Below are 26674 nucleotides of genomic sequence, written 5' to 3' on the forward strand. Positions count from 1 at the left end.
TGCTTTTTGAGATAGTGATTTAGATGCATATCATATTTTTTACTGAGTTAAGTATTGTATGTAATTAGTTTTGCTACAACAAGTGTATGGGACATTGGAAAAAAGTTGAATTTCCCCATGGGGATGAATAAAGTATCTATCTATCTATCTTCCCTACTGTAAACAAAACTAAGAGAATCTCAATAACTATGTCAGGTCGAGCTTTTGATTTATTCCCTTTTATAGCCTCTACAGCAGCAGCAGAATCCAAACAGATGATAACCCTCCATGGTCAAGAGTCTTCTATCCACCATAAGGCCCAGAGGATTGCTAATAATTCTGTTGCAAAGACAGAAACACCATCTGAAACCCAGTGATCCATCTCAACTCCAAGTTGAGACATATACATCCCAAATCCTGCCTTACTGCTCTCTGGGTCCATCAGTAAAAATCTTCAGAGAAGATCCCCATTTATTATTTAAATATTCATTTACGATCGACACTGTTGAAATTGCTCTGCTTCCTTTAAGCTGGAAAAGGAAGAATAGGTCTACTTCTGGTTCTGGCAAAAGCCAAAAAGGAATGGGTGGCAAGCAAATTTGGTCAGCTATGTCTTCCTCAATCAGTTTCAATTTCACAGCCCAGATATCACCCATTTTTAGATTTGGTTATCTTTTAGTTTTACTTTGGTGGCCCGATGTCTCCTGCAAAAGACATTTTGATGGACAGCTGTGATTGAAACCATTTAGTTTTACCCAATTCTGCAGGCCCAACTTAACTCATCTTAAATGTAGAGGCACTTCTCCCATCTCCACACAATGCAGTGACTGATGTTGTTCTAAAAGCTCCACAACAGAGTTTACACGAGGAAATCTGCAGATGCTGGAAATTCAAACAACACACACAAAATGCTGGTGGAACACAGCAGGCCAGGCAGCATCCATAGGGAGAAGCGCTGTCGATGTTTCGGGCCGAGACCCTTCGAGTTTAAGTGCTTTGAACTGTACAGTGTCTAATTTTTGAAGCACTGCCATAGCAGCGGAACCATAAGCAATACAACCATAATGAATTACTGATCTAATCATAGCTAGATATATTTAGTTTCTTGTCCTGCTTCCCAGTCACATCCAGTGATACTTTTCATAACATTTAAAACTTTCTCACACTTTCCAATTGTTTTATCTATATGAACCCTCCAATAAGTCTTTCATCAAACCAGACACCTAAAAACTTGAATACCTTGACGCTTTCTAATGGAGAATAATATAGACAATTCTCAATCAAGAATCTTTCTTCTAAAGCCAAAAATCATATTTTAGGACTGAGAAGCAGAAATCCTGAAACGCCATTTGTTTGCCCAGTTTTCAACTGATCTTAAAGCCTTTTGTAGCTACTTTAATATATACTTGAGGTTTCTTCCTCTTTTCCAGATTGCACATCGTCTACAAACAACAATTTGCCAAATCCTGTCCCTACCTGCCCAAAGATATTGTTTATCATGACATTAAAAAGAACTGGACTAATGACGCTTCCTTGAGGGGTACCATTACCTATTTTAACAGACTTTGAGCTTGTTCCGCCTATTCTTACTTGAATTGCCCTTTCCTTAAGAAAATCTTTGATCCAATTAAATATTCTACCTCTAATTCCGGCATCACAGAGTATAATTAATAAACCATCCTTCCATAGTGAGTCATATGCTCTTTCAATATCTAGAAATACAGTTACCATTACTTCTCTGAAAAGTTTTTTTAATATCATGATCTAAAAGGGCAACAGATTCTTCCAGTTCCAGTTTTAGATCTTCCAGTTCTAAAACCATTTTGATAGGCAGCAAAATGCCCCTTATTTTCTAAAAAATAAATGTCTGTAGGTGACCATTCATTCCATAGTTTTACAAAGCACTGATGTTAAAGCTATAGGCCAATACAAACTAGGACTAGACACGTCTTTACCTGGCTTTAAAACTGGAACTACCATCGCATGCTTCCATTCTACTGGTAATTTTCCTTCTTTCCACACTGAACAAAGCTAGCATTTCTATTAACACAGAGTCATCTAAATGCTTAAGCAATTCATAACACAGTCCATCCCTACCAGAAGTGTTTGTACCTGATTGGACAGCTTCCTGCAATTCCTGAAGGGAGAAAAACAAATTCATGGAGCTGTTATCATCCGAGCTCCTGTCTAATTTCCAACTTTCCTTTAACATAATTTCCTTTCTCAAATCACCTGGCTCTCCAGAACTGTGTAACGCTTGGAACCCCTCTACAAACATCAGCCTTTTCCTTGTTGGTTATAGCTTCATATCTCCTTCCAGCAAAGCTGGGATAGATGGTTTTCTATATATCCCTGACATTCTGTGAATGATCATCCATACCTGCTTTATAGGTGTCTCAGGGACCAGGGTTCTCCAACTATCCTTCTTTGCATTTTTAATTACTCTCCTTGCTACTGCTCTTTCCTTTTTATACTCCATAACATTATCCAACACTGGGTACTTTCTTAATTTCCTGTAAGCTCTATTTCTGTTTCTAACTGCTATATCACAATTTTTATTCCACCATGGAATAAATACTAGAGCCTTAGGAACATTCCATAGTGGAATAGTCAACTGAGCAACTTTATGAATTATAGAACAGAGAGATTCATTCCACTCAACTATGGAGCCCTTGCTATCACTCTCTTCTATTACATCCACAACTTTCTCCTGGTACTCATCCCACTGGGCCAATGAAAAATTATACCTAGCAGCCCTCTCCTCAACTTCTACTATCAAATTTCTACCAAATCTACATGATATAGGATAGTGATCACTTCCTAGTGTGTACTTGTCCATAACATCCCATTCCCCAATCCTGGCTAAGTTTGAGGAAGTGATTGATAAGTCTAAGTGACTACAAGTATTCTTTACAATATTAAATCTTGTTGGCCTTCCGTCATTTAGAAGTACCATGTTGTATTTATCTAGAAACTCCTCTACCACCGCTCCATTTCTATGTTTATTTTCAGTACCCCACATAGAATTATGGGCATTGAGATCTCCAACCCAGATTACTGGGGATCTTACCTTATTCATAATTTCATCAAAATCTGATATCATATTACATGAATTATAGAAGCTAATCAAAGTTGTTTGACCACGAGAGCGCCAAACCTCCACAGCCGCAATTTCAAGGTTAGATTTAAAATCAAGTTTTCTAAACTGAAGTCCTGTTTTTATGAAAGTTGCACTCTCCACCAGATTTACCCATTCTGTCAGCTCTCAAACTATCATACCCAGGGATCACAAAATCTAAATGAGGTTTTAACCATGTGTTATGAATGTACCACAGCTCTGAGGGGCCGAAGGGTGCGGGACCAGCCCCCTCCTTCCGGAGAATCGCAAGATCGCTATTAATTCGGGTCTTGGACCCAGGAAATGAGAGACAATGCAACGGATTTGACCATTGTTCTTAGAGACACCTGTGTGAATTGCAACTCTATAGTACATGCCAGCTATCAGGGACATGGACACCCTCAGGCAATGTGGGGTGGGGATTGTATCACCCTACCTTGATTGACATTTACAAATCTGCCAGTCATGATAAAAAGGAGACTGCAGGAGGCAGTACCCCAGCGACGCACCAGACAGGACACCATCGCTCATCGCTCCCATAAGGACGGGAAGCTGTTCGGGAGCCACGTGTGATTCGGTTCCCCTAGCTTGGGAAACGTGTGGCTGATAACCCCGAAAAGGATTTCGAACTGACAACGGGGAACTCACGTTCCCGATTCAACGATTTGAGTCCAAAAGGCTGGCAAGTTTATTTTCTCTCTCCAACCTGTGAACACCCAGCGGTCCCCAAACGGCTAAAATCCTTCATGAACTGGCGAGACTTTTACATTTCCATTGGACAATAGTTTTACCCCTAGACAAACGATAGAGCTACTTCTTATTGTTGATTATTACTATACCCGCACTTTAGATTGAGTATTGACGACGTATATTATCTGAATGTTTGTATTAACCTTACTTTTGTGCCCCTTTATAAATAAAAACGTTTTAAAAATAGTACCATCAGACTTCAGCGGACCTCTCTCTCTTTGCTGGTAAGTGACCCAGTTACGGGGTTCGTAACACCATGTCTGCTGTATACAGATCAAATTAGTCTTATCTTTAAAAGTTCCAATAAACCTTTTAAATTCTTGACCATTTGCAATTAAACTTCTTGCATTCCATTGTAATATTAAAAACATCCAAATACTAATTATCAGCCTCTTCATCCACATAAAGTTCCCCCATACTCTAACCCCAACAACTAAGAAGTATTCAGTGATCGTTTGTCTGTCATATACTCATGTAATTTTTGCAGTAAAACCTGTTTCACATCAAGGAATCTCTCTGCAGCTCCACAATTACTTTTATATCTGACCTCTTGGTTGCAGTTTTAGCCCTGACCAGTACATCAACAAACACCAAAAAAGACTCTTTAGTCATCAACATGTCTGAAGGAACCATAGTTGGAGAATGCAGAATGTGCTAACTCCCCATCATTCCAATCTTTTCTTTACTTATTTTTTGCTCTCTATCAACTTTCTTTACTGCCTCAGCATTTGATACTTTTTTGTTGGTTACTAACAACCTGAATCTGCTTAGCCTCAATAAAATACTCACATCCTCTGAACTCCGCTACATGGTCCCCTCCAGTTACTGCATTTTGGTGCCACACACTTTAATATCATGATCCTCTCCACATTTCACACATCTTCTTTTACCTCAACACAAACCAGCAACCTGTCCAAATCTCTGGTAATTATAACAGCAAAAGGGAGGTCTAATATATTCTCTAACTTCATAAGACATGCTCCCAAGATAGACTCTAGTTGGAAGAACATCACCTGCAAAAACCAGTAGGACAGGAGAATCCCAATCACCTCCTTTTCTCGATTTTAATCGCTTGAATTCAATCACTTGACCACCTTTAATATTGTCCAAAATTTCCTTTTCAGTTGTGTCAGACCAAATACCATACACTACCTCCCCCCCCCAACTCCCTTCCTTTCAGAGTAATACACCCCACTTTCACAACCAATTTTCCCACCGTTTTAGCACTGTTATATTGGTCAACATCTGTGCAACAAATTTTCAGCAATCCATTATACAAAATCTTATCCTGGAATCCTTTACCTATTTGGTTCTCTAATGCTGCAGCCACTTTCAAAGGATTAAGGGCTCTAAATCCTCCTTCCCCTTCCTTCTGACCTTTAGTTTTATACAGAACTACAAATTCCTCTGAGTCACCCATTTTCCTCAATTTGTTGTCCCCTATTACTTCAGGTCTTTCACTTGATGCCCCTCTTTTTCGGCTTCCCTTACTTCTGGAGTATTCCACGTCTCCCACCCGCCTCCTTCAATCTCAACCCCCCTCCCCTCCACTTTGCTACAAACTAACCCTTTCAAACTATTAGGCTGAATAAAGGGGAAGAAATCAAATTAATACAAAATTAAACAAACTGGCCAACCAAAAGTAAGAGAACCCACCACTGATCAAACATCAAAAACACCCATCTCAACCCTGCTAGTTCCTTGTTGTGTTTCCAGGGCTTTCATCCTGCAGTTACTGATGGGAAGCAGGTGTGTGTAATTTGCTGAATCGGGAACGATTGGAAATCAGGCAAGGGGGTTAGGGCCCAATTAAAGAGGTAATGGGGAATACCAGACGGAACCATGACAGCCATAAGATCATCCACCTTATTTCTTATAACTCCATGCATTGAAATATGACACTTTGAATACTGTATTTGCTACTCTTTTTAATTCTGCATCCCCGAAGCACTGATACTCACCTTGCTGGCTGCAATTTTGTCCTATCATCTGCCTGCCCCTCTCGACAGTCTGACTGCACGCTATCTTTGATTTTTTACAATCTGTTCCATACCGAGTCCCTTCACTTCAGTTCCCATATCCCTGCCAAATTAGTTTAAGTCCTTCCCAACAGCTCTGACAAACCTGTCCACGAGAATATTGCCCCCCCTTGGGTTCTGGTGCAACCCGTCCCTTTTGTACAGGTATTACCCCCACCAAGAAGAGATCCCAATGACCCAAGACCCTGAAGCCCTGCCCCACTGCGCCAGATTCTCAGCCACGCATTTACATTCATCCTGGTTCTACCCTCACTCACAGGTTGGCAGCACCCGTTTAAAAAGAGAACACAGGTGCTCGGTATCATTTCACCAGCTCAATCAATGGCGGGAGCAGCGTAGAGAGAAGTAAATAAAAGTACAGAAGGGACAGCAGAGCGGCCATTGTTGGAACGGCCATTATTGGGAGTTGGCCAGTGGTCGGAGTGGGAGTTTCAGGGTTTGGCTCAAAGAAGGCTTCAGCTCAGAGGAGGCATTGACTCTGGGTGAGTTGTCCAGGTAAGTTTCTGTTAAGTTTCCCTTTTTTCTTACAGTGTCAGGGGTACAGTGTAGTTTAAATGGTCGTTGTGTGTTCTTCATGCCAGATGTCCCAGGGAACGACATCTGCATGAAGCGTATAGAGTTGCTGCTCCTTAAAGACCATGTTAGGGATCTGGAGCAGCAGCTGGATGGGCTTCAGATTGCATGGGAGAGTGAGGAGATCATCGATCTGAGTTACAGGGAAATAGTCACCCCTCGGTTGCAGGGGGCAGATAGTTGGGTGAGTGTCAGGAGAAGGAATGGTAGTTAGCACAGAGCACCCCTGTGGCCATTCCCTTCAGTAACAAGTATACCGTTTTGGATACCGTTATGAGGGATGACATCCCAGGGGAATGCCACAGAGCCCAGGTTACTGGCACTGAGCCTGGGTCAGTGGTGCAGAAGGGAGAGGTACTGGAGGCCAGAGAATTAAGGGAGATGCACATTGATATTCTGGAGCATATCTGTATCAGGAAGAAGGTAGTGCTAGAAATATTGGAGCTTATTCCAGCCAGATGACTCTATTCCAGGATGCTAAAGAAACAAGAGAGGAGATTGCTGGGGCTCTGACAGAAATTTCTACATCTTCCTTTACCCATGGGTGAATATCAGAAGACTGTAGGTTGGCTAATATTGTCCCCTTGTTCAAAATGGAGAGTAGGGACTAGCCTGGACTGACGGGTCGGTGAGCCTTAGATCAGAAGTAGGGAGGCTGCTGGAGAAGATTCCGAGTAAAAATACAATTATGTTCACCTGGAAATGGTAGAGATTCACGCAATTTTCCTCAAAAACTGAAAGAGTTCTAAGATGAGAAAAAAAAACTTGGACCTTATCCAAACATAATTTCAAAATAAAATGTTTCCTCGTGCTTATCTGGGTCCCTTTTAGCACTTCTCCAATCAAGTAAATATTAACATTAGTCCTGCACCTGATCTAGCTTGCAGCAGATTTTTATAGGAATCCTAGATCCCCGATTGAAAACCGCTCGAACTACATTCCTGATGGTGGCTTCCGTGCAGCACAGACACAGGAGAATCATTGGGGGGCGGGGGGGGGGGGTGTATTTTTATTTTTTATATATTTTCGGGAATCTTGAGGCTCCCAGTATTTTTCTGTGTATATTAGGAAATCTTGAGGCTCCGAGCATTCCCCTGCAAGATCTTATTCATTATGATGAATTATTCATCATAATCTAATATCTGAGAAGATCTTGATTCCTTGAAACAGCTTGTGGCATTAACACAAATGATATTATTCACTTGCCAAGGTTGGCTGGCTGCCTGCCACTCAAATCTATGCAGAACAGCTGGGTTCCATTTTGTCAGTTCTCAGCTGATCAAAGCATTAAAAGCAGCATTTGCATGTATCCTTTAACGATAGACCAAAGTGTATTCCCAGCAATAAACGATAGCTGAGGTGTAGGTATTGTTGCCAATTCACAATGATCCACAAAGAGTAACAAGAGTGAGTTTTAATAATATTGTGTGGATAGTTTTTTCTCTTTGCAGTATTATTTTCCTTTGCATTGATTTACAGTATTTAATTTAACTATTGTATATATACTACATGTACACTATAATTCAGTTTTTCCTCTATTAGCATGCATTGTATTGTACTGCTGCTGCAAAATCAACAAATTTCATGACATATGCCGGAATATTAAACCTGATTCTGAGAGTATCTGTACATAAAGCGATTCTGACAGGGAATGATAAAGTGGTGGTGGTGGGGAGTGTGATGGGGTGGGTTAATGGGTGGACGTGTTAATCAGGCTTGGTGAAAGTAACTAATTTTGAGTCTTGTGGTCTTGGTGTGGACACTGTGTGGCCTCTTCCCTGATGGGAGTGGGACAAAGTCTATGAGCAGGGTGGGTGGGACCCTTCATAATATTGCTTTCCTTTTTCCGGCACCTTTCTGTATGTGTCCTTGACAGCAGGGAGGCTGGTGCCAGTGATATGGAAAGAGAGTTACAATCGTACCTTAAACTGCTCTGTTTTAAAATTCATGTTTTTGAAACCTTGTTCACTGATGTCTGATGTTTTCCAAATGAGTGTGGTATATAATTATAATCACTTTTTAAGAAGATTAAATTGATGGTAACTCATTTTTCTCTGCTTCTCAATTAGTTCTGTGGTTGTGCTGCAATAAATTTGCTCTCTTCTAAACCTTCAATATGAGATAGATAAGGCTTGTCATTTGCTGAGTTCTTAATTTTATATCCATGTAAATATGAGTATCATCTGGATCCTCCAGCAAAGTACTTTAGACCCTGAAATTAAAATTGCCCATCGTTGAAGGCGTCTCTTGCAGTAGATCACTATCCTAGGTGACAAGCAGGATCCCTGAATTTTGTCCAGCTGGTCTTCACTTACCATGTGGTGAAAAGCATTTTGTCAAAATCTGTTTTCAGTGACAAGTATAATGCAAATGTCCAGCTATAATTAGTGCTTTCATCTGTCAGGCTGCTTCAAAATATTCAGTTCCTGTTCATTTTTTCCCAATTTCTAACTCCTCATACAGTAGTTTCAGTATTTTGGCTCTTCACAATGGTTAATATTGCTGGATGGTTAGTAAATGCTCATTCCTAAACAAATGGAAAAGGAGCCATTATTTGCAGTGTTGAAGAATGGATATCCCTGGGCTCTATGTGCCTTCTTTGCACTTGGTGATTGCAATCTCTTCTATCGCATCACTCCACATTCACTTTTGTTTCACTTGCCACTGAGTCTAAAGGTTGTGTGTTATTCCCAGTCAGGTGACTGCAACAGAATATCAACTACTGGTTTAAGATGACGCTACTTAACGTGGGTGACAGCTTACTGGTGGTCCTCAAGGCAAGTTATTCGACTAATTACTCTATTATTAAGTATTTATATGGAAAATTGTGGTAAACAATCACTGCAAACAATGAAGAGGGAAGCAAAGACGAGGCTGATCTGAGGGTAGAGGCGTGCGTTTGCGAGACAGAGCCAGAACGAGGCACGTTCCAGGGGAAGATAGAGTTGGAGTCGCAGATGGAGTCGGAGATGTGGCTGGAGCGAACAGAGAGCAGAAAAGCTGAAGAGGAGCCGTTTCAGAGCCTGTCCCCCTAAACCGGGAGCGAGGTTCGCTACATCTAAACGCCGTGTGGATTTGCGATGGTTGAGGACAGGCCGGAAGTGGCCCAAAGCGTATTGCTGTGGTGGGACCCAGGCCTGAATCTGGGGGATGAACTGGTGCTTGGACAATTTAAACGGAGGGCTAAATGGACTGAAAAGGCAGGGTGTCAGGACCGGAGGCGAGTGTCGAGTAGGTACTGCTCTGCAACGTTTTATTCCACTCTCTTCAGGACTGAGGCTGTGTTGTGCCCCGGCTGCTTAGTGTCTGTAAGCTTTGCGGCAATTTGCCTCAGTGTGAGGAATGAGACAGACTAGGGACCTACTTTGGCTGTTCCTGGCTTTGGGTTTACAGACTCAATTTTGATCTGAATGCTGATGCTTGCTTTATTGTTCACACGATTTGTATTGATTTGGTTTTTTTCCCCCTCTGCACACTGTGTTGGTCTTCTTTTCAATTGGGTTCTAGTAAGTTTCTTGTTTTGTGGCTACCTGTAAGCAAATAAATCTCACGGTTGTATAATTTATACTTTGATAACAAATGTATTTTGGACTTTGAACTTAGAAGTTCTTATTTAAATAATGAGGGAGAGCCACATTATCACAGATGCTGTCTTTGGGATTAGGTGTTAAATCAGAAGGTTGTTTGTTCCCTTAGTAAGCGTACATAGAGTATATATAAAATAGTTAAATACTGTAAGCAGTGCAAAAAATAGGAAATAAAAAGGTAGTGAGGTGGTGTTCATGGGTTCAATGTCCATTTAGAAATCAGATGGCAGAGGGGAAGAAGCTGTTCCTGATTCATTGAGTCTAGCGTCACTTCATGTACAATCAACTTGTGTATATAAGCTAATCTTGTGTATTTATATTGTGTTTTTATTGTGCTCTTTATGCTTAGTGTTTTTATGCTGCATTGAATCCAGAGTAACAATCATTTTGTTCTCATTTACACTGGCGTTCTGAAGAATAACAAAGAACAATCTTAAGTCTGAACAGTGCATTCACACATCACTTTGTATTGTTAAGTCAATTCAAGTGTTTCTTACATTGTCATTAGTTTGGTTATAGTGTCAGACAGGCCAACTCATCTATACTGACCGTGTTGCCCAGCGAGTTAGTCATATCTGTGTATCCGTCTGGATGGTCTCTAAATGTTGCTGGTGAGCCTGTCTTAACAACTGTTTCTGGCAGCTCATTCCAAATATACACCACAGACAGACGGACATACTTTATTGATCCTGAGGGAAATTGGGTTTCGTTACAGCCGCACCAATCAAGAATAGTGAAGAAATATAGCAATATAAAACCATAAATAATTAAATAATAATAAGTTAATCATGCCAAGTGGAAATAAGTCCAGGACCAGCCTATTGGCTCAGGGTGTCTGACACTCCAAGGGAGAAGTTGTAAAGTTTGATGGCCACAGGCAGGAATGACTTCCTATGACGCTCAGTGTTGCATCTCAGTGGAATGAGTCTCTGGCTGAATGTACTCCTGTGCCTAACCAGTACATTATGGAGTGGATGGGAGACATTGTCCAAGATGGCATGCAACTTGGACAGCATCCTTTAGCATTGTCAATTTATTTAAAGTAGCTTTACCTGCAGGAATTTCTAGCAGTCCTTCAACAGAATTGATAAGCAAGTAATGGTTTGAAATAACCAACTCCAGTCTTTCAGATAAAGTTCAAAAGTCAAAGTTCATTTATCATGCAGGAATGTATACATTACACAATCTTGAGATTCATCTAACAGGCAGCCACAAAACAAAGACAGCCCAAAAAATAATATATACATTTATCTATATATAAAAAGACTGTCTAACTCTCAATGTGCAGAGAATTAAAAAAAAACATTTTGCCCATAAAAAAGAACCCATAAGAATGAAAGAACCCATAAAGAAGACCATCAAACACCCAATGTGCAATAAAAAAGACATCATGCAAACAAGCAAATAGTGTTTCTGAAATGAAATCCACAAGAGTCCCATAGTTCAGTGCAGAGCCAAGTAAATGCCACAGAGCAGCGATCTGAACCGGCTCCCGCCTCACCTCCGGCAGAATAATGGAAGTTATCAGAAAGCAACTGCACATACAATGCAGTTACTGGCTCTGAAGATGCTACCAAATCCTCTCCTGTTCCACAAACGCACTGCTGCGATCTTATTTCAAAGGAAAAATCTCAGCACCTTGATTTTTTTTCCTCAGCTGTAAGATTTGAAGATGTTTGCCTACAAATCAAAATTCTAAGCACATTTATTATCAAAAATATGTATATTATATACAAACTTAAGATTCATCTCCTTACAGGCAACCACTAAACAAAGAAAGCAATAGAACCAATTTTAAAGAGACTGTCAAATACCCAATGTGCAGGGAAAAAATAAATTGTGCAAACAATAGAAGTAAGCAAATAATATTCAGAATTGAAGTTCACGAATGTGAGCCGACAGAGATGAAGTCAGTCATCACTGCAGCTGACTCAGGAGCCCCTTAGTTGCAGGCCACAGCCTCAATTTGGCGCAGAGACAAGTAAACCTCACAGAACAGGGAGCTGAACCGGCCCGTTCCTCGCCTCCAGCCTGACACCCTGACCTCCTCAATCCGGGTTGTTTCTTGCTCTCGGACCCGAGCCCTGCTGCTTCGATACGCTCTTGGGCCCAGGCCCAGCTGCCTTGATCTGGCCCATAGCCAAACTTGCCAATTCGGCACGGCGCTTAAATCCATCACACCTCAGGCCTTTCCTTGCTCGGTCCCAGGCCCCACCGCCTCGACTGTGCATTGCCTCCACTCACCTTGTCTCAGTTCTGCCACATCGAATCACCTTTTAGTCCGCTCCAGCAACCGTCAAACATTAGCTCATTCCACACTGCCCTGCACGGGCCAAGCCGCTTCTCCACTTCTCTTCAGTAGTTGCTCTTCTGGATTCAACAAAATTCTTGGTTGCTCCGTGGATCAGTTTTCTCCAGTGGTCTCTGACACAAGCCAGCTGCTGCTACTCGTTGACCTTGATATTTGCCCGAGAGAGCTGGTTGGTCTTTGTACCTCTTTCGTGGGGCACCACAATCTCTCTTGCCCTGAGAGAGTTCTCCGTAGAGTACTGCTTTCAGTAGCCTAGGATTGTCCATGTGAGACACGTGGCCTAGCCAGCAGAGCTGCCTGAGCAGCGAACTGGCCCCTCTGCTTGGAAGTTGATCCTTCTGCAGGACCTCGTTGTTGGAGACACTATCCTGCCAGCTGATACCCATGGAGTGGAGTCAGCGCCGACGGAAGTGCTCGAGCGACTGGATTTGATTGTGGTGCAAGAACCAGGCTTTGAAGCTGTACAGCAGTGTTGTGACGACGGCAGCCCTGTACATCTGGATTTTTGTGGAAAAAGACACAGCTGGTGGTTCTTCCACACACAGTAACAGGCTATCGATTGCAGTGACCGTATCTGAGAAATCATGTGATCAATACAGTAATTTTTGTTTGCTACCCAAAAGTCATTGCTGTGCTTCCCCAGTACCACTTAAAACTGGAAATCCATGCTTGATAAGCAGTATTAAATGTGCTCTCTAATGGCATCAATGAGTTGCATTTGATTTTCGAAATTCATTCCATTACCTTCAATGTGCATTAGCGATGCTGAGGATGGATTTAAGCAGCTATCCTTTGTTCGTTGACATGTATTTGAGCTTTAACTGACATAGTAAGTATAAATACTCTTCAGTGCATTCTCTAGTCCAAGACAACTAGATTTGTGGTGTGGTTTTGTCATTCTTCCAGAATATTTAATTTTAAATTTTAATGAGTATGCCAAAAATATATAGCTTTTTAAAGTTGAACTAATGTCTTAAAACATTTCAATGAACATCTCCTTGGAGTGACGGAGGATGAGAGGTGACCTGATAGAGGTGTATAAGATGGTGAGAGGCATTGATTGTATGGATAGCCAGAGGCTTTTTCCCCCAAGGATTAAATGGCTAACATGAGGGGGCATAGTTTTAAAGTGCTTGAGTACCGAGAGGATGTTAGGGGTAAGTTTTTCCACACACAGAGTGGTAGGTGCGTGGAATGCACAATAGGGTCTTTTAAGGGCCTCTTAGGTAGGTACATGAAGCCTAGATAAATAGAGGGCTATGCACTAGGGAAATTCTAGGTAGTTTCTAGAGTAGGTTATATGGTCGGTACAATATTGTGGGCTGAAGGGCCTGTAAAGTGCCATAGATTTCTATGTTCTATGTTCTCATTGAAACCTATCCAATGTTGAAAAGACTCTATAGAGTGGAGGTGGAGGGGCTGTTTCCTGTGGTGGGGAGTCTAAGACCAGAGGATACAGCCTCAGAGAAGAGACATACATTTAGAATGGAGATGAGGAAATTCTTCAGCCAGAGTGGTGAATTTGTGCAATTCGTTGCCACAGGCAGCTGAGTAGGCCAAGTCATGGGTGTATTTAAAGAGCAGAGGTTGGTAGATTGTTGATTAGTCAGAGTATGAAAGGATACCGGGGGTGGGGGGGGGGGGGGTGGTGGTGAAGGCAGGAGATTGGAGCCGAGAAGAAAATGGATCAAACATGATGAAACAGCAGAGCAGACTCAACGGGCAAGTGGCCTAATTCTGCTCCTATGCCTTACGGTTTTATTATCTTTAAAAGCTCGAGCTTTTCTAACTTATGGATTGCTGTTTTCCAAAATTCTTCAATGTGAAATGTTACTCTGTGAACATCTCCTCTATAAAATGTACCTGGCACCAACTGATGACAGTTAAAAGGATATCCAACTGACATATTTCTGAAGTTTTGTGGGTGGGTTTCTCTGAAATAAACAATGAGTATTGTCACTTGGATCCACACTGCAATATCACAGCCAATTTCAACAAAAAAGAGTCAACCATGCACAAGAAATTAAAGGTACAGTCCAACTCATTCTATTTTGAAGCATCATCTACAAAGTAGATTTAGAACTTAAATTTTAATATAATGATGAAAAAAATTATTTACTATTTATGAAGTACAATTCCAAGCTTGTCTAGCTGGTGAAGTAGGTAAAAGAAACCCATTTCTCTGGAGTGATCAACACAAATCTGAACCTTTCAGAACACAGGAAGGAAAACACACGCTGAGGGATCCAACCAAACCGTGCCCATCAGCAGGTGGTGGACGGAGGGAAGAAAAGGGAGATAAAATATTGAGATAAGGAGTACTACTATTTAGAGGAGGAGCTCAGAATACACTTTAAGGGTATAAAATGAATGCAACTTTTCACATGGTAAACAGCAAATGTTGGAACTATTATTCACTGACATTACTTTGTTGTTCATTCCTGTAATATGTAGTACAATAGATAGCAGAAACTACAACTAATTGGTATAAAATCAAATGTGAACGTAAAGTCATTTTGAGTAGAAAGCAGTGAGCAGAGATGACTGCCCACCTGTATGAGTGTTTTATCTCTAGGACTTCACTTAATTATGCTGACCATAAATCACACCCAACCTGGCACCAACATCACAAATCCTATAGATGGGATGGGAATATGAAAAATGGCAAGCTGCAGCCTACGGAGACCAGCAGGAACTCTCCCCAACCAACACGAGGACAAAGGTTAGGAACACATACCAGTCCTCAGTGAGAGGTCAGCTGTTCAAAAGATAAGCAGTTTTAACTTACTGGGTGTCAACATCTCAGAAGATCTATCCTAGGCTCAACATATTTATACAAGTAATGCACGCCAGTGGCTACATTTCATTCAGAGCTTGAGAGGATTTGGTGTGTCAACAAAGATGTACTGTAGAATTTCTACATTCTGACTGGATGCAAAACCATTTGGTATGGAGGGGTCACTGCATAGGATCAATGCTGGAAAGGGTTGTAAGCTCAGCCAGCTCCATCATGGGCATTGGCGTCCTCAACATCGAGAGCACCTTCAAAAGTCAATGCTTCCAAAAAAAAAAACCCACCATCATTCCAACACCAAGCAAGAAGTGAATGATAGCACATACAGTGTTAACTTTTGTGCAAATGTTTTAGGGGTGAAAAACAATAAAATGTATAGAAAATTGTAATGATAGTATTGTATTTTTAATGTGTGCATTTGAACAGCAAGCAACGGGTTAATGTGTATACACAGTGCTGAAATAGTGCTTTTAGTTCCATTGAAACACTACTGCCCAGAATAAAAGTTGAGTTCTGCTTTGCAAATTATAAGCCATAAAATAAGCCCAGTAGCTCTTCAGCTCTTTAAAATTAGCATACTGAAAAGCCTCACTCCATTAAACAAGAGCTTTCTATGCTAGTGCTTGCAAATTCTATGTCAGTGCATGTACATCCACTCTGATTTTTAGTGTTACATAGGTGTCACGCAGTGCAAACTATGAAAATGGAGATGGAATTAGTTCATAGAGAATAAGAAAGGCAGTTGAGAAAGAGAAAACCAAACTTGCATTTATATAGTATTTTAATATACATGCTTTGGAGCAAATCACTTTGCAACCAATCAAAAAAGTTTGTACTGCTAAATCTACTTTCAATCGGGCAAAAGCAGTGATAAATGAAGATTCCACAAACAGGTCCAGCTGAGACCATGGACTGTTAACCATGCTAGCCTCACCCTCAAGGTGCAGCTGCTTCATCCTCAAGATTTGCCATAATAGAAGTAGCAAAGCTTATAGCAGGGCCAGGTGCATAGCTTGATTGCAATTCCCCAGGCTCCACTGCGCCTGCTGCCCGTGTTGAACAACAGGAGGTAAAAGGATGAATGATCTATTGAGAGACTTGAGAATAATGGAGAATTTCTTTTATAAATTGAGATCATGGCATTCCTTCCAGACAGAAACTATTTGAATCAAGTTTGCTATAGCTAACCCATGCCTATATTAGCTAAATTATGTATATGACAAACATTAAAAATAATGTAAATTGCAATCAAATAACCCAAGCACTCAACTGAACAGCTGTTCACACCTTTGTCTGGAAATGATTGATATTGTTAATATTCTGATTACTTGATTAAAAATACTTCAGCAGCCCATTAGAATTGCATGCATTTCTTGATATTTTCAGCCATCCGATTTGGATTATGTATCACAATGAAGCAATGCTAATCACACATATAACAGTTTATCAAAGTCCAAGATTCAAAGTTTTCAAATAGAGTTTTGGAGATTTAATATTTGTTATTATTTTGGAATACTTTATGTGCTAAGTATTGTACAAGTAGAATCTTGCACTGAGTTGGTGGCACTTAACTAGTCCACTAGCAAAATAGCTTGAATTATTAATCTGACTTTATTCACATTATAGAATGGCCAGAGAAATGAAATGGGCATCCTGCAAAATCACAGTTGTACTGTGAAAAAGAAAAATGCCACTGATGCAACACACTCCTCACTCAGGCATCGAGCACCTTAGCAACACCGCAACAAGCGGGATTTTCCGGTAGCTAACCACTTTAATTCCAAACCCCATTCTTATTTCAACATGTCGTTCCATGGCCTCCTCTACTGCCATGAGGCAACACACAGGCTGGAGGAGCAACAACTCAAAATCTGTCTAACTTGACAGCATGAGTATTTATTTCTCTAACTTCCAGTAATTTCTCCCCCTTTCCTTGTCTTCCATTCTCGCTCCCCTTTTACCTTCTTCCCTGCTCCTTACACCTGCCTCTCACCTCTCTCTGGTGTCTCTCCTCCTTCCCTTTCTCCCTTGGTACATTGCCATTTCCAATTAGATTCCTTCTTCTTCAGCCCTTTACCTTTTCCACATGTACCACCAGCTTCTCATTTCGTCCCACTTACCTTCTCCCTCACCTGGCTTCACCTATCACCTTCTAGCTTGTACTCCTTCCCCTCCCCCACCTTCTCATTCTGGCTTTTCCTCCTTCCTTTCCAGTACTGATGAAACATCGACTCTTTCTTCCTTTCCATAGATGCTGCCTGACCTTCTGAGTTCCTCAAACATTGTGTGTGTGTTACTCTGGATTTCTAGCATCTGCAGAATCTCTTGTATTGACCTCTCAGCCAACACATAATATGGCAAATTTTCACATTCAGAAATACAGGTATTCTTGCAAAAGCACTCTCTGTATACTCAGATGCTGACTAATGAAGAGGGAGGGAGGCGGCTATATTGTAAAACCTTTGAATTCATTCCTAATTCACCGACCTGAAATATTAATCTAATTCTTCCTGTACAGATGCTAACTGACCTACTGGCTTTTTCAGCTTTCTGCTTTTATTTCAGATTTCCAACATCTGCATAATTAGATGTTTTGACCACTTCATTAGATTGAGCATAGTTATGGGTAATAACTACTATGTACTGGAGTTAAAATAATAAATGGGGAAGGATATGTTTCAAAATAAAAGATTGAGCAGTGACTAAGAAAAAGTGAACTGGAACCAGTTTCTTGAAGACAAATAATTGGAAGAGCAATGGGAGATAGACAATATGATGGGCTGAATGGCCCAATTCTGCTCCTATGTCTTATGACAGTGGGAGCTTAAGGCAGATGTGCTTCTACAAGGGAAAAGTGTGAGAATACAGTTCTAAAACTGTCAAGGATGCTAGCAGACAAAAAAAAAGTTTCTGCCAGATACTAAGAGGATAAAGAAAGTTCAGGGAGGCATGTAAAAAAATAAATTGGGAAAACCAAGAAAAAAAATAATGGCAAGAAAAATAATCAGGAGAAATGAAAAGACAAAGAGTAAAATAAAAATGAATATAAATCCTGTAGACCCAAACATAACAAGAATTGATTTTGATTATACAGCTAATGCTGTAGTAATTAACTCATTATCAAGAGGATGCGAGTAGCAGTATTACAAAAATGTATCCCACATTCAATCCATTCAGTTCATCACCAACCATCAACCTAACCAGAGACTCACAGACGCCAGCTCAGATTCTGACAGTTCAGATAATGTCAAGGCTACTTCAGCAGTATTGTTGTCAACAGTGAGGGGCAAGGTGCAAAGTAACTTTGATATCAGTACATCCAAGAGTTGGAACCCATCTGTTCAGTCACAGAAGACTCAGATAAGGACAGCTGACAGAAAAAGACTGATATACATGCGCATGATGAAATAGCCAATGGACTGACAGGCCTGTCTGGAAGCATAAACACAGCATTCAGTTTTATGGAGTCTTCCAACATTGGTCTGCACATAACTGTTCTTTACTAGAGCCCATAAAGTGGCCAACTCTTATACAACACCTGTGGATCCAATCCTCACGCCATGTTTAATGGATGGTTTCCTCAATCTGGAGACTATCTCTGCAGTGAAACCTCAGGTTCTTGCCATCATCCCTCTGGGTAACATTAAATACATAAAATTCACAGAGATTGAATGCAAACTGTCATTTCCATGAAGCTGACTCTGTTATGATGCAAATCATCTGGCAATTATTGCTAATTTGCAGACCCTGTGGCATCTTCTCCTCTGCATAAATTGTTACATCATTTATGCCATGTGTCCTAAACGTATCATTATTTTGCCAGCATATTCTGGCTCAATAATTGATTTAATTTGGATTTCATGTTTGTTTCTAGTTCCAATCAACATGCTCAAACGGCTACTCCAATAACCTGCCACAACTGAAAGGCCATTTCTACATCAAACCAAGCAAAGCACAAGAGTCCATTATTAACCTTGACACCACAGCTGCTAGTTTGTCATGGCTAATTTCCTCTCCTCATACAACCCCAATTAAGCATTGAACTAATTAATTAACATGCCTTAAAAGAATAAACATTGATTATAATGCTTTGCATTCAAAATTTTCATGAAAACATCAGATGTAATGATCTGAAAGAGGGCATATTAAAATGAAAAAAGACCTAGTGTTTTTGTGGTATATATGATGAATAAACTGTTTGCGGGCTTCCAGCCGGGTATAGGTATCAATTTATTAAAATGAGCTTGCCAAAAGAGGAGCATTTAAAACATTAGGTTGAATTGAGGTTGGAAAGTAGGTCTTATCATTGTACAATAGTGTTAAACAAGCTGTCAGTTCACTATTATCCATTTTCTATCAGTACGAAAGGTCTGAATCAGTCCCTGTGAAAAGCAGTAGGATAAAAGCTAGTGGATAGTTCTGTTTCATGGTATACTTGTTCAACAGTTGCAATTCACTGTTTGCAGCAGTTACTTGAAACAAACCAAACCTGCTTAAAGCCAAGCACAGGGGTTGATACTGTATGACATGCTTATCTAATAATGAACTTGAAACGTCGAAGAGTACAGTCGATCCTTTATGAAGAAACCAGCAAAACAATCTTGAAACATTAAATACTAAAACCAACAATATAATGAAATAAACTCTTAGCGTATTACATGTACTTAAGCCAAGCGTTCTTAAATATATTTGAGTATTTAAGTATTCAACATAGATATCACCCCCAGCCCACTCATTAGCTCTATCCAGACTAGACTGACCCAAAGACAAAGCATGAATACATAACCAAATTCTTTGCTTCTACCATGCCTCAACCCATGTGACTACCCAAAATAAACATAATAAAGGCTCAGAATAAAATATAATACAGATAGCAAATGGATGCGTAGCTCCTACACTGTTAATGAAGAAATGTTGTAAAACATTATCCTTACGTGTTGCCAGAAAATACCATTACATTCTTTTGCAGGAACAATAAACTTGCATTATATATGATATTTAAAAAAAATAATTCCATCTTTCTTCCTCATCGACTGGACATCAGTACAAAAGTGTTTATAAGGTATCACTAACCTTTGCAGCACAGTTTTTTCCAGATTAATGCATTCTTGTAGTTTGATTTGTACAAACTGAATATTACAGACTATCCTCATTTCTCAATAATTTACACAGTAAAAAATTTTGGTGAAATTGAATTTTTAGAAGAGATCCACAAGATAGATAACTGTCATAACATTACTCTCATAAACATAGAGTAATCAGCATAGAGCATTTGCAGATGCTGGTAATCTAAAGCAACAGACACAGTGCTGGAGGAACTCAGCAAGTGAGGCAGCATCTACAGAAGGGAATAAACCGTCAGTGTTTCAGACCGAGACCCTTTGTCGGGCTTCCTAATGAAAGGACTCAGCCTGCAATATTGTATGTTTATTATCCTCCATAGATGTTGCCTGAATTGCTGAGTTCCTCCAGCAATTTGGGTTTGTTGCATAACATTACTTTGTTACTTAGTTTCTATGGTATAGTCTTTCCAAATATGAAGAACAAACTCAGAAGTCATTTTTGTCTTCTGGGAAATAGAAGTGTTTATTCCCAGAAATTCACCAAAGAAAAAGTGTTCTAACAAAGAACATATTAAAAAAACGTTCTAACAGGCGTCTCAAGGAAGAGAAAAATGTCAGTTTATACAAAAGCTTGGATTGGCAAAGCGTAACATTATACTTGACGGAGAGGGAGAGACAAGAAACAAAACTACATTCAGATGTCTGGTTTATTTCATTTTATTCCTCAAACCGTGCAGCTATGTACTCCTACAAGATAATCAACCATTATACTAATGCAGCAAGGAGCCTGCTCCAATCAGGCACACATTATCCTGATTTGAAGAGGAAGGAGAGGCAGTGCTTCATCTCCCTGGCTGCCTTATTTGAAGCATTGAAATTATTAAAATATATTCAGTGACTCATATAGATACATAAGAAAGATAGTTCTGGTAAGGTACAGTGTGATAGTGAAACCCTCTCTTGCAATAGTTCCTGGGTGAAAAGCTGTCAAGATTAATTTTCCTTTACTGTTGAGCTGCAGAAACTACTAGAATAGATCTTTATAAAATGGTCTACAATTCATTATAGACCATTCTAGTTATTCATATGATACATCTGAGGAGCTGCTAAGCCTCTTCATGGGTAATTGACGAATAATCCAAGTTTAGTACCCTGGAGTCATATTAGGCAGTCCAAGTAAGAACAACATTAAAGGGTGTGGGCAAGCTGGTTCAGTTTTTTTTGAATTTTGGTATTAGAAAATGGTATCAGATTTATTTCTCAGGACTTTATAAAACTGTGCTCACTGTCAGGATAGGAGTTAAGCTCATCTCTCTGGATTTTATTACTGTATTCAGTCTTGTCCAGTAACTCAACCATTAAACAACTGATAATCTGCAGAAACACAAGAAAATCTGCAGATGCTGGAAATCCAAAGCAACACACACAAGATGCTTAAGGAACTCAACAGGTCAGGCAGAATCTATGGAAAAGAGTAAACAGTCAATGTTTCAGGCCAGGACCCTTCTTCAGTGCTCGAGTTCCTCCAGCGTTTAGTGTGTGTTGCAGATGTCTTCCTGTATTGACACTTCATATTGCTTCTGATCATGCCAATTATTCAGTGCCAGGAAAGCCTTGCCAATGGGCACAGGTTACTGAAATGTATGTCATCCCATCCAAAATCAATATCAACTGTTGAACCTTTCTGAACAAAATCCAACACACACAAAATGTTGGAGGAACTCAGCAAATCAGGCAGCATCTATCGAAGGGGATAAGCAGTCAATGTTTTAGGCTGAGGCTTCAGTCCTGCATCTGCAGAATCTCATGTTTATACACTGGTTTTATAATGATATTAAATGCATTGGCATTATATGTGCTGGAAGCAAGTCATCACAAGCCAGTAGGAAGAAAATATTCTGCTTCTTTCTGTAAAAGTCACATGAAGCAACATATCTCTTCAACCTCAGGAATTCTATTTACCAGACTGCAACATGAAACTCTGCTTTGGTGTCAACATATGACAACAACTCTGGATAGTGAACCATGCAGAACACATACCCCAATATAAACCCAGTCATGATTTCCTGATTCCATATTCTCTTGTACATTCGCCCAAATCATAATGCTCCAAACAACATTAAAATTGAAAATTAAAAATGATAGTTGAAAACTAATGAAACTGCAGATGTCATCAATCTGAAATAAAATCAGGAAATACTGTAGATACTCAGCATGTCATTGATCTGAAATATTAACTTTATTTCTATCCACAGATACTGAGCTGCTGAGTTTTTCCTACCATCTTGTCTTTATTTCACAAAACATTTGTGTCCTTACTTCTGGAATAAGATTTTTCAGCCAGCATTATTTGGAGTTGTTTCTCAATGCCAAATGAAGTACAGATTAGCATAATGATCTTGTAATTATTATTAATATACCCACATAAAGGCTGCTTTGATTGCACCAGGCAAACTAAAAATGCTATTTTTATTATGTTTCATTTTATTCTGTGCTAAGATGATTTTATTATTAACACATGGTACTGAAGGTATCAATGCATAATTAATAACCCCATAATATTTTTGGTACTGGGTGTTAATAATCAGTTCATGGAACAGTCTCTTTTGACTCTTGGACACAACCTCTGGAAGATGTAGGATGTTTGGGGGGAAAGATGAATCACTTAGCACATCTTTCAGCATTAAAGTGGCATTAGGAAATGCAAAGCAGCAGGATTTATACCAGCCTGAAACTGGGATAAAGATAATACAGAGAGAAAAGAATATAAAGCATTTAAATAATCTTACTTATTTATAATGATACAGAAAGTGGCATTTTGGCCCATCAAGTCCATGCCAGCCTCATGCAGTGTAATCTCATTGGTCCCAATTCCCCTCATTTCCCTGTTAGCCTGCAATTTATTCTATCTCAATGCGCTGTCTTTAGCTGATGTAACTGCAGCTTTGAAATTACCCACAAGTTCTTTCAATCTAAGATAAATAGAAAGAAAGCTCCTTTATGCTTTGAATAGGTGCTGCTTCTCAGTACTTTCACTAAGTGTCTTTTTCTGATCATGCCAAAATATTTATGTGCATCAACATTGAAGTTAGTTTTAAGTATACACCAAACAAGTATCTAAAATAGTGGGGAAGATTTACATTTTGCACACGAGAGCAGTGACAGAAAATGAGTTAGCAATTTTTATACATCGTGGTGTATTTGAGTTAGTTAATCTCAGGACGGACAATGAGGTTGCGGTGAACACACTGGAGTTCAGTGTCAAAGGTAGGGAAAGGATCCAGCTGCTCTATTCTCTTGCTCTGGCATGCTGGGATAACAGCATCTCTGGTTTGTAAGGGCAGGATCATCAATCTGCTGATCTTCTCTTGTTTGTGACAGGATCATCTAAAACCCTCTTTAGAATAAATAATATGGCAAGTTCTCAACCAGCAAATTTGAAGTTTTATAGTGTCTTATCAAAATTCTGAAAAGGCGCTAGGCAGACATCCTTTTCCCTCAGGACCCTTTGCCATTGGAGGCATGGCAACACACCAGTAAAGTCATGGTTCTGTCATAGGCTTAGCATCCTGATTGCCCACAAATGAGCTTATCATAAAGTATTACTTCACTATGGATAAGAAAGGGAATATATTAACCACCATCTCTCTTCTGATTGAATATAAAATTAGTTTTGTACCTTGCTATAACTATCTAAACTTTATCGTTATTCTTTTCTCAACATATGAATGATTGTTTTTTTTATTCAATTGCCAGTGCAGAGATTTTCCTGTCAATAAGTACACTGCCTATTATTTTGCTGAGCAATACTCTGCTATATAAAGGAAAATATTAATGGACCATTTAGAGGTAACAAGTATCTATATGATCAGTTGTTACACCCATTACTAGTGGTGTTCCACAAGGATCTGGTCTGGGACCGCTCCTCTTTGTGAATTTTATAAATGACCTGGATGAGGAAGTAGAAGTGTGGGTAAGTAAGTTTGCTGATACACAAAAGTTGGGGGTGTTGTGGATAGTGTGGAGAATTGTCAGAGGATATGTAGGCCTCCGTTAGTCTCGATAGACCATGGATTTGCACCTTGGAAAGTTTCCAGGGCGCAGGCCTGGGGCAAGGGTTTTTTTTTAAAATAGAAGACCGGCAGTTGCCCAAGCTGTAAGTCTCCCCTCTCCACGCCACCAATGTTGCCCAAGGGAAGGGCGTTAGGACCCATACAGCTTGGCACCGGTGTCGTTGCAGAGAAATGTGTGGTCTTGCTCAAGGACACACACGCAAGCCTCAACCAAGGCTCGAAATAGCAACCTTCAGATAACTAGACGAATGCCTTAACCACTTGGCCACGTGCCAACATCAGAAGTTATAGTGGGGCATCAATAGGATGCAGAACTAGGCTGAGAAGTGGCAGATGGAGTTCAAACCAGATAAGTGTGAAGTGGTTCATATCAGTAAGTCAAATTTAAAGACAAAATTTTATATTTATGGTAAGACTCTTGGCAGTGTGGAGGGTCAGTGAGATCTTGGAGGCTGTGTTCATAGGATGCTCTAAGATGCTGGGTGGGTTGACAGTGTTGTTAAGGTGTGTGGTATGATGGCCTTCATTAACCATGGGATTGAGTTCAAGAGCCGTGAGGTAACATTAAAGCTATACAAGATCTTAGTTAGACCCCACTTGCAGTACTGTGTTCAGTTCTGGTCACCTCACTACAAGAAGGATGTGGATACTATAGAAAGAGTGCAGAGGAGATTTACAAGGATGTTGCCTGGATTGGAGAGCATGCTTAAGAGAACAGGTTGAATGAACTTGGCCTTTTCTCTTGGAGCGACGAAGAATGAGAGGTGACCTGATAGAGATGTACAAGATGATGAGAGGCATTGATCATGTGGATAGTCAGAGGTTTTTCCCCCCAGAGCGGAAATGGCTAGCACGAGGGGGAATAGTTTTACGGTGCTTGGAAGTAGGTTCATGGTGGATGTCAGAGGCAAGTTTGTTTTTATTTTACACAGGGAGTGGTGGGTGCATGGAATGCACTACCAGCAACAGTAGTAGAGGCGGATACAATAGGATCTTTTAACAGACTCTTAGACAGGTACATGGAGCTTAGAAAAAGAGACGGCTACTCGGTAGAGTAGTTTTAGGCAGTTTCTAGAGTAGGTTATATTGCCACCACAAAATTGTGAGTGAAGGGCTTGTAATCATTAGATATTAATATTGAAGTAGTAAAATGGATTCAACAGTGGCTGGATGGGAGATGCCAGAGAGCAGTGGTGAATAACTGTTTGTCAGGTTGGAGGTCGGTGACTAGTGGTGTGCCTCAGGGATCTGTACTAGGTCCAATGTTGTTTGTTATATACATTAACGATCTGGATGATGGGGTGGTAAATTGGATTAGTAAGTATGCAGATGATACTAAGATAGGTGGTGTTGTGGATAGTGAAGTAGGTTTTCAAAGCTTGCAGAGAGATTTAGGCCAGTTAGAAGAGTGGGCTGAAAGATGGCAGATGGAGTTTAATGCTGATAAGTGTGAGAAGCTACATAATCAAAATAGGACATACATAGTAAATGGTAGGACATTGAGGAATGCAGTAGAACAGAGTGATCTAGGAATAATGGTGCATAGTTCCCTGAAGGTGGAATCTCATGTGGATAGGGTGGTGAAGAAAGCTTTTGCTATGCTAGCCTTTATAAATCAGAGCATTGAGTATAGGAGTTGGGATGTAATGTTAAAATTGTACAAGGCATTGGTGAGGGCATATTTGGAGTTTTGTGTACAGTTCTGGTCACCAAATTATAGGAAAGATGTCAACAAAATAGAGCGAGTACAGAGGAGATTTACGAGAATGTTACCCGAGTTTCAGCACCTAAGTTACAGAGAAAGGTTGAACAAGTTAGGTCTTTATTCTTTGGAGTGTTGAAGGTTGAGGGGGGGACTTGATAGAGGTATTTAAAATAATGAGGGGGATAAATAGAGTTGACGTGGATAGGCTTTTTCCATTGAGAGTAGGAGAGATTCAAACAAGAGGACATGAGTGGAGAGTTAAGGGGCAAAAGTTTAGGGGTAACACGAGGGGGAACTTCTTTACTCACAGAGTGGTAGCTGTGTGGAATGAGCTTCCAACAGAAGTGGTAGAGGCAGGTTCAATATTGTCATTTAAAAAAGAATTGGATAGGTATATGGACAGGAAAGGAATGGAGAGTTATGGGCTGAGTGTGGGCCAGTGGGACTAGGTGAGAGTAAGCATTCGGCACGGATTAGAAGGGCCGAGATGGTAATTGTTATATGGCCATGCTGTAATTGTTATATGGTTATGTGGTAATGTGCTGTAGATAGCTCTGATTCTATGGTTACCTAATCAGAAAACCATCCATGCCTCGCTGATCAGTAGTAAAAATTTGCTTAAAAAGAGTAATTACATTTTATTTTACAACTAGAAAACCTGAAATCAATGTCAACCACAACT

At 40.2% G+C, this 26674-nt stretch overlaps 1 protein-coding gene across 2 annotated transcripts in view; it reads right to left on the bottom strand.

Moving 5' to 3' along the window:
• The window catches only part of nkain4 (sodium/potassium transporting ATPase interacting 4), a 518494-nt gene that overhangs the window by 273498 nt on the left and 218322 nt on the right, over positions 1 to 26674 (bottom strand). The gene's annotated exons all lie outside the window — the stretch shown is intronic.

This window comes from Hemitrygon akajei, chromosome 1 (assembly GCF_048418815.1).
Source record: "Hemitrygon akajei chromosome 1, sHemAka1.3, whole genome shotgun sequence".
NCBI classification, from domain to species: domain Eukaryota; kingdom Metazoa; phylum Chordata; class Chondrichthyes; order Myliobatiformes; family Dasyatidae; genus Hemitrygon; species Hemitrygon akajei.